Source organism: Anomaloglossus baeobatrachus, chromosome 3 (assembly GCF_048569485.1).
Source record: "Anomaloglossus baeobatrachus isolate aAnoBae1 chromosome 3, aAnoBae1.hap1, whole genome shotgun sequence".
Classification (NCBI taxonomy): Eukaryota; Metazoa; Chordata; class Amphibia; order Anura; family Aromobatidae; genus Anomaloglossus; species Anomaloglossus baeobatrachus.
Window position 1 is genome coordinate 251,252,949 of NC_134355.1, and position 13,861 is coordinate 251,266,809.

At 50.1% G+C, this 13,861-nt stretch overlaps 1 protein-coding gene across 2 annotated transcripts in view; it reads right to left on the bottom strand.

Moving 5' to 3' along the window:
• SASH1 (SAM and SH3 domain containing 1) overlaps positions 1–13,861 on the bottom strand; it is a 243,539-nt gene that overhangs the window by 134,796 nt on the left and 94,882 nt on the right. The window lies entirely within an intron of this gene.

A 13,861-nucleotide genomic window follows, 5' to 3' on the forward strand; every position in this document is an offset into this window, starting at 1 on the left:
CCTACAGACCACATCTCTTGGGCGGGGATCATCCGGATCTGGGGGACGCAGAGCCCTATGTGCTCTATCGAGCTCTAGGGGGGCACCAGGCGGTTTCTTTAGCAAATTATTAAAAATGGAACGAAGGACGCCAGGGATGTCGGGAGCAGCTATAGATTCAGGTAGGCCTCTAATTCTTAAATTGTTCCTTCTATTTCTGTTCTCTTGATCATCAACGTGTTGTTGAAGGGCAAATAGCTGCTTAGACTGGTTTTGTACTGTCTCTTGGATAGATTGTATAGAGACTTGTGAATGTGATTGCTGCTCAGTGAGGGTATCAACCCTATGGGTGAGTGAGGAAAGATCAGATCGCAGTTGGATAAATTCTTGCTTACATTCCGCCACCACTTGATTAGCCAGTGCTGCGATGTCATTCTTGGTGGGGATCGCTTGCAGCAGTGATCGCAGGTCTGCCAAGGACGCCGGGCGGTCCTCCCTTGTCGAGGCGGCAGCGTAGGATAAATTGGGGTATGCACAGAAAGAGTCCTGTACAGCTGGACCGTATATCATTTGCTGTGCACTTTGGGGATTATTAATGCCGCTCCATGATGGTGATACGGTGACAAGACGAAGTGGGGCTACCCCTGACACCATGGGCCCCTTATTCATGGGCATCAGTGCACCCCCTTCCGGAACCCCGTCTGTGTCCCCCAGGCTCTCAGCCCAGGAGGATCCTGTGCACCAACTATTGGGTGAGGTGGGGGGCATTTCCATCTGGGGCGTCCCCCAGAACTCAGTGGCCGTCTCCCTGGATTCATGCGGTCCCCCTCCAGTCACTGGGTCCCCCAGGGGTTGTGTGTCCCCCGGCGAGGAAGTGTGGCTTATGTTGTTATTGCCGTTACTAATATGGGCCCTCGGCAGCAAGTCCCCCCTCCAGCCCCGCACCGGGGGTCTGGGATCAGGCAGTCTGTTAGGGGTATCCGCTGCTCCCGTCTGGGCCTCAGCTGCTCTGCGTGGAGCCTGTTCCCCCTGGGCCCGGGGCTGGGGCGGTGACTCATCCTCCAGGCCCGATCTCGCGTGCAATCCACGGCTGCACGCCGAGATCTCCCTGATCCCGCCGACACCAGCCGCGGGTGGACTGCGGGGACTCACCGCTCCCATCCGCGATGCAGCAGGGCATGAGGCAGGCGAGGTCGCGGCTGCGAGTGTCCCGCCTTCCAGCTCCGGCCTCCGGGGCCGCGGTTCAGGTAGGTGGGCGCCATCTTGGAATGGCGTCTGCAGCTTCACTAAGTCCCCCGCCGCAGGGCTTTGTTTCTTGCTCACCGCTGCTGTGGATCTCCCGGTGGGTCCTTTCGCATCATGGGGGGTCTCAGCTGCTTCACCCCTCTTTTGGGTCTCCGGGGTTGCTGTGTCCTCAGGCATCCGGACAGGGGCAGGACTCATTTCGGATTCTGCAGGCCGCAATTCTTGCTCCGGCTGCGAGGTTGCCCCCGATTCCTTGGAGCGGGTAAAGTAGGCTCCAATATTATTCAGGGGTGCAGGTGGCCGTCCTGGGGTGTTGAGCTTGCCCTTTTTGGCCGATGATTTGCCCATTTTATGTATATAATAGCCGGCTTTATGGAGGATTATAAGGAGCTCCAGAGAAGCACGTCTTTACCCTGCCATGTCCAGCTCCGCCCCCGAGACAGCTATTCTATGTGGAGAACCGGGTCACAATTCTGGTATGTGATGGTACCTACAATCTACGAGTTCTGATGGTCTAGTCACCAAGACTTGGTGTATGTCTATGGCATTGACCGCAGGATCAACAAAGAAGAACGCGTAAGGCTCTTTTACTTGGGATGATTGGCCGTTTGAAGGAATGCCAAATCAGTGCCCCATAAACATGCACAGGGCTCAGTCCGCTCCTTCACTTTAATGTGTTCATAAAAATGATCATTAGCAGCAGATCCCTGAAAGAACAAGGGATGTGCTGCCAATAATATTACAGGGGAGCAAAAGATCATACTAACAATTATTCATCCCCATACAGCCTGAACATGCACGAGAATTACTGCATGGAAATGACAATTTAACAAGGGCAAATTAAACTCTTGTACCCTTGAATGGCACTCATTATGGGCAGATTGTCTTTCTGTGCAAATGCGCCCTGAGTCCTCTTTACATGTACGTATTTCGAGTACATGTGGCAAATGTTTTGTTTTATGGATATCACATATAAAAGGATCAATACAAGTCCATGAAAAATATGTACAACACACTGATGGCATCTATGTCGGGTGCGTATTTAACATTGCAAAGTAGAGGCGCTTTAGTCTTTATCCATTCCAGAAAAACCCAGATGGTTGCACTGATGGGAAACACTGATGACACTGGTACTGGGTTTTCACATGTTGTATACGCACTTGTGAAGGGGGCCTACGATGGGAGAGATTGTCATTACGTAGCATCTTAAAGGTGTATTTTATTACTTTAAGGGTACGCTTATACTATTGTATAACACAGCCGAGTGCTATCCAATGTTTAATCAGATAGTATAACATTGGAGAGAGTGCCAAGTAGCATGATTTTTTTTTGTCTCATGTCGATTTGACATGAGAAAAATATTGCTGCATGCTGCAATTGGCAGCATACAGTTTATCTGACAACGCACACCCATTCAAGCCGACACAGACCATGGAGAAGATGGAGAGATTAAGCAATCCATCTTTGCACCCGAGCTCCCATTCTCACGTGGCAGAATCAGATCACAGTGAATGATGCTCAGCTCACGCTCGCAGAAGTGTGAGCCAAATGTCATTTACATAATCTGATTCTATCACAAGAGTATATACGCCACTGTGAGCATACTCATTATTAGAGTATCGGCCCAGATTAAAAAAAAATAAACTTTACTCACATCCCGGACCAGAACTGCTCCTAAACGCTGGCTATTGTGCCCACCGCCAGTCTCCTAGCATGAACGACATGTGATGGCTGTGTGGCGCCCCTGACCTGGTCAGGCACCACTGAGTACTGCACCCATGCTGGGGACAGTACAATACAGGTAATCCAGAAGGCTGACAGGGGTGTGGAACACAGGCGCATAGTGATCAGGTCTCACACATGTACCCATGAGAGGACCCCTGGGGATCCCAGGAGGGGGAAAAGCCTTGACCTTCACTGGAATAGTGGAGGGGGCCAAAAGCCTCCATCTCCTCTCAAGGGGTGTGGTAAGAGAGTCTGGTTGCTAGGTGGCGTAGGCAAGAACAGGAGAGGAGGAGCAGTGAGTCAGTTAGAGCAGAGAACTCCAGAGGGCTCAGTGAGGAGCAGACCTGTGGGGTTGATGCTGTCTAACAGCGCCCGCGCAGTGGCTACTGACGGGGGAGAACGGTCAACTAGGAGTGCTACCTGAAAGCCAGCTTCAGCTAGAGAGAAAGCACGGAGTGGGAAGTAAGGAGACTGCTAGAGAGCACCAGGCCCAACCGGGCGGCAGATCCCGAAGCGAAGATAGATCCAGCTTTCTTCTGCTAAACCTGCCGGTGTGGGGCTCTCAAAGCCCACACCACAACACCACAAAAGCCGCAGCCACGTAACCGCAGTGAGGGCCCATAGGTCACAGGAGGCAAGCAGCTGGAGTGGCCTGGTCCGGGGAACAAGCAAACGGCAAACAAAAGGGGGAGAGAGGCTGCAGCATCTTCCCTGGGCGACCCCCATAGGGACTCAAAGTCGGGGTCACCCCAAACCACCAAGGGCTAAGGAAGGCGAGTCAGTAGTCACCCTCATAAAGTCAGCCTGAAGGATACCTGGTTCCCATCTGGTTCATCCCAGCTACGCCCGGGCTACTCACCCTGCCATCAAATGTGAGTAAAGCCCTTGAAAGACAGTTCTGCCTGTGTGAGTCATTCTGCGACTTGTGGTACTACGCACCTATACAGGGCCCTGGGGCTTGCCTCACTCTCAGGAGGCTACTACATCCGACTGCACCCACCATCAGCCCCAGGCGTCCCCTAACCTGCAGTGGCGGTCCCCACTGACCGCAATACTGAGAGTGGCGTCACGATCAAAACAGAAGATTTCCTACCAGTGACGGAGATCCAGCAACGTGGAGTCCCTGAAGGTAACGCACCGACACCGACACAACACCTGCGGGGCTTCACATCTGGCGTCACGAACAGGATAAGGACTAGACCTGTTCAGACAGGTGACCATGTGCCTGGGCGGTCCGCTTGAAAAATTGGAAGCGCCGCCATATTGCCACCATGAAAAGCGCGCTGAAAAACAACAGCAGCCCGCGCTGGAAGAAGTTACCGCCCACGAAGAGGTGTGGCTACCCAGAGATCCTCTGCGGAGTTCTGAGCTTGCCAGCGAAGAGAGCGGAAGCGTCCGGAGACGGCGGAGCAGAAGAGAAGCCAGCAGCTTGCTAATGGAGATGGCGTCTGAGAGCAGAGATCCAGAGCCAGGCTCCGCTGCCTGGTGGTGTCGGGAGCTCGCCGAGTTCTGCGATCAACTAGAAGCCAGGGTCGGAAGGCTGATCAGAGAGGGACGCGAGGAGTTCCTATGGATGACGGCGGCGGTTCGGGCCTACGAGGAGAGAGCCGCGCACCGAGTGCCAGATCGGGCGGTGACAACTCAGACCCCGATACTGCCAACGATGGGTGAGTCGAGTGATGCCCCGGCTAGCGCAAGTGCCCCGACCCCTACTGCCACGCCCGCGGTCCCTGAAGAGGCGCCCGGCGCGGCGACGCTGAACCAGGCCGCAGCCACACCAGGTGCGGCCCGCCAAGCCCCGGCCGCCGCAGCGATGCCCTGCTCGGCCCGCCAAGCCCAGGCCGCCGCAGCGATGCCCTGCTCGGCCCACCAAGCCCCGGCCGCCGCAGCGATGCCCTGCTCGGCCCACCAAGCCCCGGCCGCTGCAGCGATGCCCAGCCCAGCCTGCACAGACCCCATCGCAACAGCGACACTGATCCAGGCCGCCGCCATACAGGGCGCGGCCCGCCAAGACCAGGCCGCCGCCAAACAGGGCGCGGCCCGCCAAGACCAGGCCGCCGCCATACAGGGCGCGGCCCGCCAAGACCAGGCCGCCGCCATGCCAGGCGCGGCCCGCCAAGACCAGGCCGCCGCCATGCCAGGCGGGCCCGCCAAGACAAGGCTGACGTACCATTTACCCCGGCCTGCAAGGCCAGAGCAGACAAGGCTCCCCAGGTTCAGGAAGTCCCTGCTAGGCAATCTCTGGTAGGTGAGGACTCCGCATACTGGCAGCTAAAAGCCGACCTGGAAGCTAAGTTCCCACGGGAGATGGTGGAGCGGTACATGCTCCCTCCGCACACCCCAAAGAGTATCCCGACAGCTCCTGCAGCAACCACGGCAAAGAGTTCCCCACCTGGGCCGGCAGAAAGAAGTCCATCCCCAGCACTGCTACCCAAGGGGTGCCAGGAAGAACTAAGGGGGGGAGGAGGCCAGGAGGTTGAGGGGCTGACTCCAGAGCCATACCCAGAGCCAGAGATGCTGCCTTATTCTCGCTGGGATGAGGAAGACTTGACACCATCTGCAGAAGAAGAACTGCCCAAAAGCCTTACCTGGGAGTTTGTGAGCTGCACCCTACAGAATCCAGCCCGTAAGACACACCGCAACAGAACGCAACTATCCCCTGCACCGTCATCTCCAGAGCAGAGAGAAGTCACGGCCAGAGACCTGCAAGAAAAACGAGCCCTGAGAAGGTCCAAAGCCCAGGCCAGAGGACCCCTTTTCAGAGGAGTAGTGGAGGATTTTAATCTGAGAAGTGGATATGGATTCATCGTAGCACCTGGCATAAAGGAAGGTATCTTCGTCAATAGGAGAGACGTCAGAGCTAATCTGCCCAGAGGACACCCTGGCAGAAATCTAAAGATGGGAGATTCAGTCCAGTTTACTATGCACCAAGGTGAAAGAGGATTGTATGCGCTTGACGTAGCACTATGTACCAGCAAACCTTACAGCCACCCCATGCTACAAGAAAGAAAAGACAGAGATAGAGACACAGATGAAGATCAAGAGAGAAAAGACAAGGAACCTACAGATGAAACGACCACAGACGACGACAAAGAGCAGGAAAGCAACAGGTGCCACCGCCATACAGGCTCAAGCCCTGGTAAAGAGGAGTAAAGTAAAGGAAAGTAAGAAGTTACTGTTTCGACCAGTTTGAAAGTTTTGTTTTGCAACGTTCACGTTTAAGCATGTGCCCACAAAAACTATTGTGAGAAACCCATGAACCTTTAGGCTATGAACTGGCTATAGCCACAAACTCTCGCAGTGTAAATAGTTACACCAGAGGGCACCACCGCCACCAGAGTCAGCCTGTTTAGGGGCTTGGCTCGTCTGCAACCAGGAGGAGCCCGTCCGTATATAGGGCCTTGGCTCACCTGCGACCAGAGAGCATGCCTGTTTATGGGGCCTGGCTCTCCACCACAAAGAGGGTACCTGGTCAGCACCAACTGTGGAGGCCGCCTCTGCATCCTGCCAGAAGAGGCTGAAGGCGCGGATCCACCAAGCCAGGTATACCCTGAAACCACCAGCCCATGAAGCCGCGACCAACGTGAAAGGGTTTTGGGTGGGTTAACGGACTTGTGGGTGGAGGGTGGTGATGTATGGTACCTGGTGCTTTTAAAAATGTTTTACATGTTTTAATGTTTTATGCATTTTAAAATGTTGTCTTGCAGCCCGAGGACGTGCTGGTGATAACTAAGGGGGAATGTGGCGCCCCTGACCTGGTCAGGCACCACTGAGTACTGCACCCATGCTGGGGACAGTACAATACAGGTAATCCAGAAGGCTGACAGGGGTGTGGAACACAGGCGCATAGTGATCAGGTCTCACACATGTACCCATGAGAGGACCCCTGGGGATCCCAGGAGGGGGAAAAGCCTTGACCTTCACTGGAATAGTGGAGGGGGCCAAAAGCCTCCATCTCCTCTCAAGGGGTGTGGTAAGAGAGTCTGGTTGCTAGGTGGCGTAGGCAAGAACAGGAGAGGAGGAGCAGTGAGTCAGTTAGAGCAGAGAACTCCAGAGGGCTCAGTGAGGAGCAGACCTGTGGGGTTGATGCTGTCTAACAGCGCCCGCGCAGTGGCTACTGACGGGGGAGAACGGTCAACTAGGAGTGCTACCTGAAAGCCAGCTTCAGCTAGAGAGAAAGCACGGAGTGGGAAGTAAGGAGACTGCTAGAGAGCACCAGGCCCAACCGGGCGGCAGATCCCGAAGCGAAGATAGATCCAGCTTTCTTCTGCTAAACCTGCCGGTGTGGGGCTCTCAAAGCCCACACCACAACACCACAAAAGCCGCAGCCACGTAACCGCAGTGAGGGCCCATAGGTCACAGGAGGCAAGCAGCTGGAGTGGCCTGGTCCGGGGAACAAGCAAACGGCAAACAAAAGGGGGAGAGAGGCTGCAGCATCTTCCCTGGGCGACCCCCATAGGGACTCAAAGTCGGGGTCACCCCAAACCACCAAGGGCTAAGGAAGGCGAGTCAGTAGTCACCCTCATAAAGTCAGCCTGAAGGATACCTGGTTCCCATCTGGTTCATCCCAGCTACGCCCGGGCTACTCACCCTGCCATCAAATGTGAGTAAAGCCCTTGAAAGACAGTTCTGCCTGTGTGAGTCATTCTGCGACTTGTGGTACTACGCACCTATACAGGGCCCTGGGGCTTGCCTCACTCTCAGGAGGCTACTACATCCGACTGCACCCACCATCAGCCCCTGGCGTCCCCTAACCTGCAGTGGCGGTCCCCACTGACCGCAATACTGAGAGTGGCGTCACGATCAAAACAGAAGATTTCCTACCAGTGACGGAGATCCAGCAACGTGGAGTCCCTGAAGGTAACGCACCGACACAGACACAACACCTGCGGGGCTTCACAGCTGCAGTCAGTGTGACACATTATGTGACTTTGTTTATTCCTGGACACCGGTGAAGGACACAGTATCCAGTACAGGAGAGCAGGGAGTTGTTTCTTGTTTCATTTTTTCCAGCGTAGGGGAAACTCCTTGAAGATGGCCATTCACACGAGATAGCTGTAGGCCAAATGGTCATGTGTTTTGAACAGGGAGATAGGAGAAAGCCCTTTCTAATGGCCGGATTACCCCTCCCATCCCAACAACATCTGACAGTAGGGAGGACTCCATATGCATCAGAGGGTCAAAATTGGAGGCTTCAGCAAACTTTCCGGCTAGGTTCACACAGATATGTGAAAGCAGAGATATTCAACGGGTTTCCCAAAAGGAATCCATTTCTGGAATGGCTCCTTTTTCTTTATGTGATTTATTCCACACTGTGTCAAGTCTTCAGCTGATTCCAAGAGGAATTCACCTCAAAGTAGTGACATGTTCCTTATTTCTTTTGTTGTGAAGTTAAAAACTAGAGTCAAACTCTCAAAAACCTCACTGCATAAATAGCAGTGCGGGATATTAAACTGAAACAAATAGGATGAGTGTACAAACAAGGATTTGAAGCTATTTATGTGACTTTTGGAGCAGATCTGCTTCAAAATCCTTCCAAGAAACTTCGGCCAAGCTTTAATACAACCAGAAAACCGCACAGAATTTGGGTACACTCACCAGGCACCAGGAATGTGGGTCACCAAGTGCCTCAAATTTGTTATTCATTTTAGCCTTTAAAAATGCAATCCAGAAAGTGGGCACATATGTAAAACACATACTCAACAATGGTAACAGGATGGGAGACCGGATGCAACAAGGGACAGATGATTTCTAGAGGGAATGGCCTGGATATCCTGACATCTAAGTCTTATAAACAAAGCCATTATGTGACCAACGTCTATTAAGCTATTCTCCCTCTGAATCAGAAAAGTGTCTGGCTATAAAAGCATATGCCATTTCAGCTATTTCATGCAGAGTATGCTGTAGATTCCTTTTTAGGAAGAAATTATTTGATTATACTGTTGATTGGGTTTATTTTTTGGTTGCAGTATTTCCTATTACTGTGCTATTTGTCCTTTTTGTTTGTAGTAAAATGAGGAATGAATTAACAATTGACTGAAACTAGAACTCTAAAGGCCACTTTACATGCAGCGACATCGCTAGCAATGTCGCTGCCGATCGCACCCATCCCCATCGTTTGTGCAAATTGATGCCCGTGTCGCACTATTGCTAGGACCCGTTACACGGACTTACCTTCCCAGAGACGTCGCTGTGGCCGGCGAACAGCTTCTTTTTTAAGGGGGAGGTTCGTATGGCGTCACAGCGACGTCAAAAGGCAGGTGTCCAATTGAAGCGGAGGGGCCGAGAGCAGCCGCATTAAAGTCACGGCCACCTCGTTGCTGGAGGACGCAGGTACGGTGGTGTTCATCATTCTTGGGGTGTCACACGTAGCGATGTGTGCTGCCTCAGGAACGACGAACAACCTGCGTCCTGAACGAGCAATGACATTTGGGAAATGGGTGATGTGTCAGCAATCAACGATTTGGTGAGTAATTTGCATCATTAGCGGACGCTCGTACGTGTCTCACGCAACGACGTCGCTAACGAGGCCAGATGTGTGTCACGAATTCCGTGACCCCAACGACATCTCATTAGCGATCTCGTTGCGTGTAAAGCCCCCTTAAGGGTAGGATCACAAGCAACATTCGAGAGCAATTTTCCAAATTGCAGCAAAAGTTGTGGCAAAAAATGCACTGTGGTTGCAGAATGTGAACCCAAAAATAGTTTCTGCATTTCTAATTTTAATCTTAATGCAAAGAGAACAAATTGTGCAAAAATGGGCATTGTGTTATCTGCACAAGCCCCAAGATGCCAAAAAACCTTAAAGAGAATCTGTCAGTAGGATCAAACCTCCTAAGCCATCTATATGGGCATGTAGGTCACAAGAAGCAGGCTTCTCACAAATAAGTGCTACAATAGTACACCTTTGTGTTTTGCTGTCCGGAACTGCTCTATATTACTATTCTTATTCAAGACAGACGCATGCAGTGAAAATTATTTTTGTCCTATACTGAAAGCCTATAGGCGACATACAGTCAGTATAAAATCATATACGTCAGAGGTATTTGTTAGGAAATTCTCCGAACACATACCATTGACTGACGTGATGTGAACAGGCTAGCATTGGGCCTCAGGTAATATTTACAATATCAAATTCAGAAGCAAAGACGTAACTATATCTACACTGTACGTGATTGCTAGAAAAGGGGAAATGATTACAATACTTCTTAGGCTGGCGGGCACCCTGCAGAGCTGAAGATCTCATTTACAAATAGCTACACCTTAATGTAGACCCTGCAGAGAGGACCAAGTACATATCTGGATTTGGAGCAGCTGACCATGATAAAAACAGGAGGCCAAATCGAATCAAGCCTCTGTGTTTACCTGATCCTCAATGGGAGAAACAAGTCAGCGATCACACAGGAAAGTTTACACCAGAATAAGGATGCTATTGGCGGAATTGATATTCAGCACTTTTCTGTAATGGCCATACAATAAATGGACTAAAGTATTGGGACACCTACACATTACAGCTACACTTAATTTATCCCTTCACCCCCAGGCGATTTTCTGTTTTTTTGTTTTTTTCTCCCCTTCTTCCAAGAGCCCTTACTTTTTTATTTTTCCATCAATACAGCCATATGGGGCTTGTTTTTTGTGGGAAGAGTTGTACAGTGGAACCTTGGTTTACGAGAGCGATCCATTCTGGGAGTGTGCTTGTAAACCAAGTTACTCGTCTAGCAAAGCAAAATGTCCCATAGGAAATAATGGAAGCTCAGACTATTTGTTCCACAACTTGTTCAATGTCCCATCCTGGTCCCCTATTGTGCCATTCCACACACGCACACACACACGCACACACACGCACACACACACGCGCACACACACACACACACACACACACACACACACACACGCACGCACGCACGCACGCACGCACGCACGCACGCACGCACGCACGCACGCACGCACGCACACACACACACACACACACACACTGTGCTCACCTTACCTTCCATTCCCTCACCGACCTCCTGGTTCTTGTAGCTCACCGGTACAGGATGTATATCGGGTAACCATCGCGACCGATGCCAGAGCTTCCGCTGCCAGAGCGCTGACGTCAAAAGGTAAGAGCCGCTAGCCTCTGATTGGTCAGTGTGCTGCCTTTGAGTAGCGGCTGACAGTGGAAGTTCCTCCATCGTCGCGATGGTTACCCGATACACATTCTATATTGGCGAACTACAAGAACCATGAGGCCGGCGATGGAACGGAAGGTAAGGTGAGCATAATATATGTATGTGCGTGTGCGTTTGTGCGGACTGCAAGAGCGGGTCAGAGCGTGGTGGAAGTACGGAACAGGAAGTGTGTGCGGTGAGTATTTGCTCATACGGCGCAGCATGCTCGTAAACGGAGTTACAAATTTACAGCAAGCTTTGCTCGTATAACGAAATGATAAACCGAGGTTCCACTGTACTTTTGAACACCATTCATTATGCCCCATATGGCACTGGAAAATGGGAAAAAAATTCTGTGTGGTAAAACTGCAAAAAAACCCTGCAATTGCACAATTGTTTTGTGAGGTTTTTTTTTATTTACCCTGTTCACTATTTTCTAAAGCCGACCTCATATTATGCTTCACCAGGACAGCATGAGTTTGTAGATACTAAATATCTATAGTTTTACTTTTATCTAAGTGATTAAAACAAATTCAGAGTTTTGTCAAAAGAAAAAAAAAATGCCCTTCTGTTGCTCATTATTCGAAATCTGGGCCTCAGTGAAGGCTTATTTTTTGCATCTTGAACTGACGCTTTTAATCATACCATCTTTGAAAATATACAGTGTTTTGAGCGCCTGTTATTGCATTTTAATGCAATATTGCGGAGACCCGAAAACGTAATTCTGGCGTTTTCATTTTTTCTCAGTACGCCCTTTACTGATCAGACTGGTTTTATATTTTGATTGATTGGGCATTTCTGAAAGAAATACTACCAAACGTTTATATTATTATTATTGTTTTATTCTCAATGGGGATAAACAGGGGTGATTTAAACTTTTAGGTTTTCGAGGGGTTATTTTTTTTTAAAAGTTTTTTATTTTTTTTTATTGATTTTACTAGTCCCCCTTGGTGACTTTATGCATGCACTGTCCAATCGCTTCTGATCAGAACGATGCTTCAGCATTGCTCTGATCAGGAGAAATGCTCATCTGCTGTGAGTGTCAGCACAGTGGAACCTTGGTTTATGAGAACAATCCGTTCTGGGAGTGTGCTTGTAAAACAAGTTACTCGTCTAGCAAAGCAAAATTTCCCATAGGAAATAGTGGAAGCTCAGACAATTCATTCCACAACTTAAGCAATGTCCCATCCTGGTCCCCTATTGTGCCATTCTACATACACACAAACACACACACATTATGCTCACCTACCCTCTGTTTCCTCGCCGGCCTCCTGGTTCTTGTAGTCCGCAGGTACAGTATGTGTATCCAGTAATCATCGCGACGATGCAAGACCTTCCGCTGTCAGCGTAACGTCATACGCAGGAGCTGCTTGCCTATGCTTGCTCAGCGCTCTGTCTTTGAGAAGCGCTGACAGTGGAAGTTCCTCCATCGTTGCAATGGTTACCCGATACACATACTGTACCTGCGGACTACAAGAGCCAGGAGGCCGGCGAGGGAACGGAAGGTAAGGTGAGCATATGTGTGTGTGTTTGTGCGGACTGCAAAAGTGTATGCGGTGAGTATTTGCTCATGCAGCAAAGATTGCTCGTAAACTGCGTTACAAATTTACAGCAAGCTTTGCTCGTATAGTGAAATACTCGCACACCAAGTTACTCGAAACCAAGGTTCCACTGTGTAAGCATATAATAGCATAATAGCAATGACTCACAGCAGGAATAATATTAGACGCGGATATTAATCTGTCCCTATAGGTCTCAAGCCCTATATTTTAACACTGCCTAGCCGTTGAGTTTTTTCCCCCTAGGCAGACACGTTAGCTCCACGTCAGCTCACCCTGTATTCTATTGACACCCTAATAATAATGGATAGGGCATCATACAGATAGGTTAAGTAGCGGTAAATCACTCAGCTTAAAGTTACTGTTATTCCATCTTGTTGCTTAGGGTAGCTTTCTCAATATTCACAATGTGTTTCACCCTCCATTTTCAGGGTTCATCAGGAGACATGTTCTGTAAGGAGGGCACAATGGCCCCCGACATGAGGTCAAACTTAATGCAAGGGGCCCTAAAAGTATCAAATCAGTCTTAGTATTTGGAGCCTTGTTCTTACTCCTCCAATAGAAAAACAACTCGCATAAGAAAGCTGCTTTTCTTTTGGAGAAAGCAGATGGACTGGTCACAAATCCCTTCACCAGCCACCATTTTATCGACTGGAGCGCTGTGCAGTCTATGAGGAAAAGCTGCACTAACAAGTATAGGTAGACAACCTACGGTATAATACTTAAATAATAGTAATTATACACAAAATCATGTCTCCAACATAGCAATAAAGTAAAAATTAAGTCACAGTTTTGATTAGGGAATGTACCCCACTGTGTTTGGTCTTTACCTTTAACCTTCCTGGAGTGATGCACTTCCATTCTGTATTTCCCGATTGCCTGTCATAGTAGGGTTTATACTTTATGGCAGTTAAAATGAATAGGAAAAACTTGCAAGATAAGTCTGAAAGACTGCTACAGTCACCAGGAGATGATAGGGAGCACAGTCCCCTAAAGGTCCCATAACACACAACGAGATCGCTAACGAGATCGTTGCTGAGTCATCATTTTTATGACGCAGTAACAATCTTGCTAGCGATCTCGTTATGTGTGACACCTACCAGCGATCAGGCCCGCTCAGAGATCGCTAGTCGTTGCCAAAGGGTCCCGACCATTTTCTTCAAAGGTAATGTCCTGCTGGGCAGGACACATCGCTGT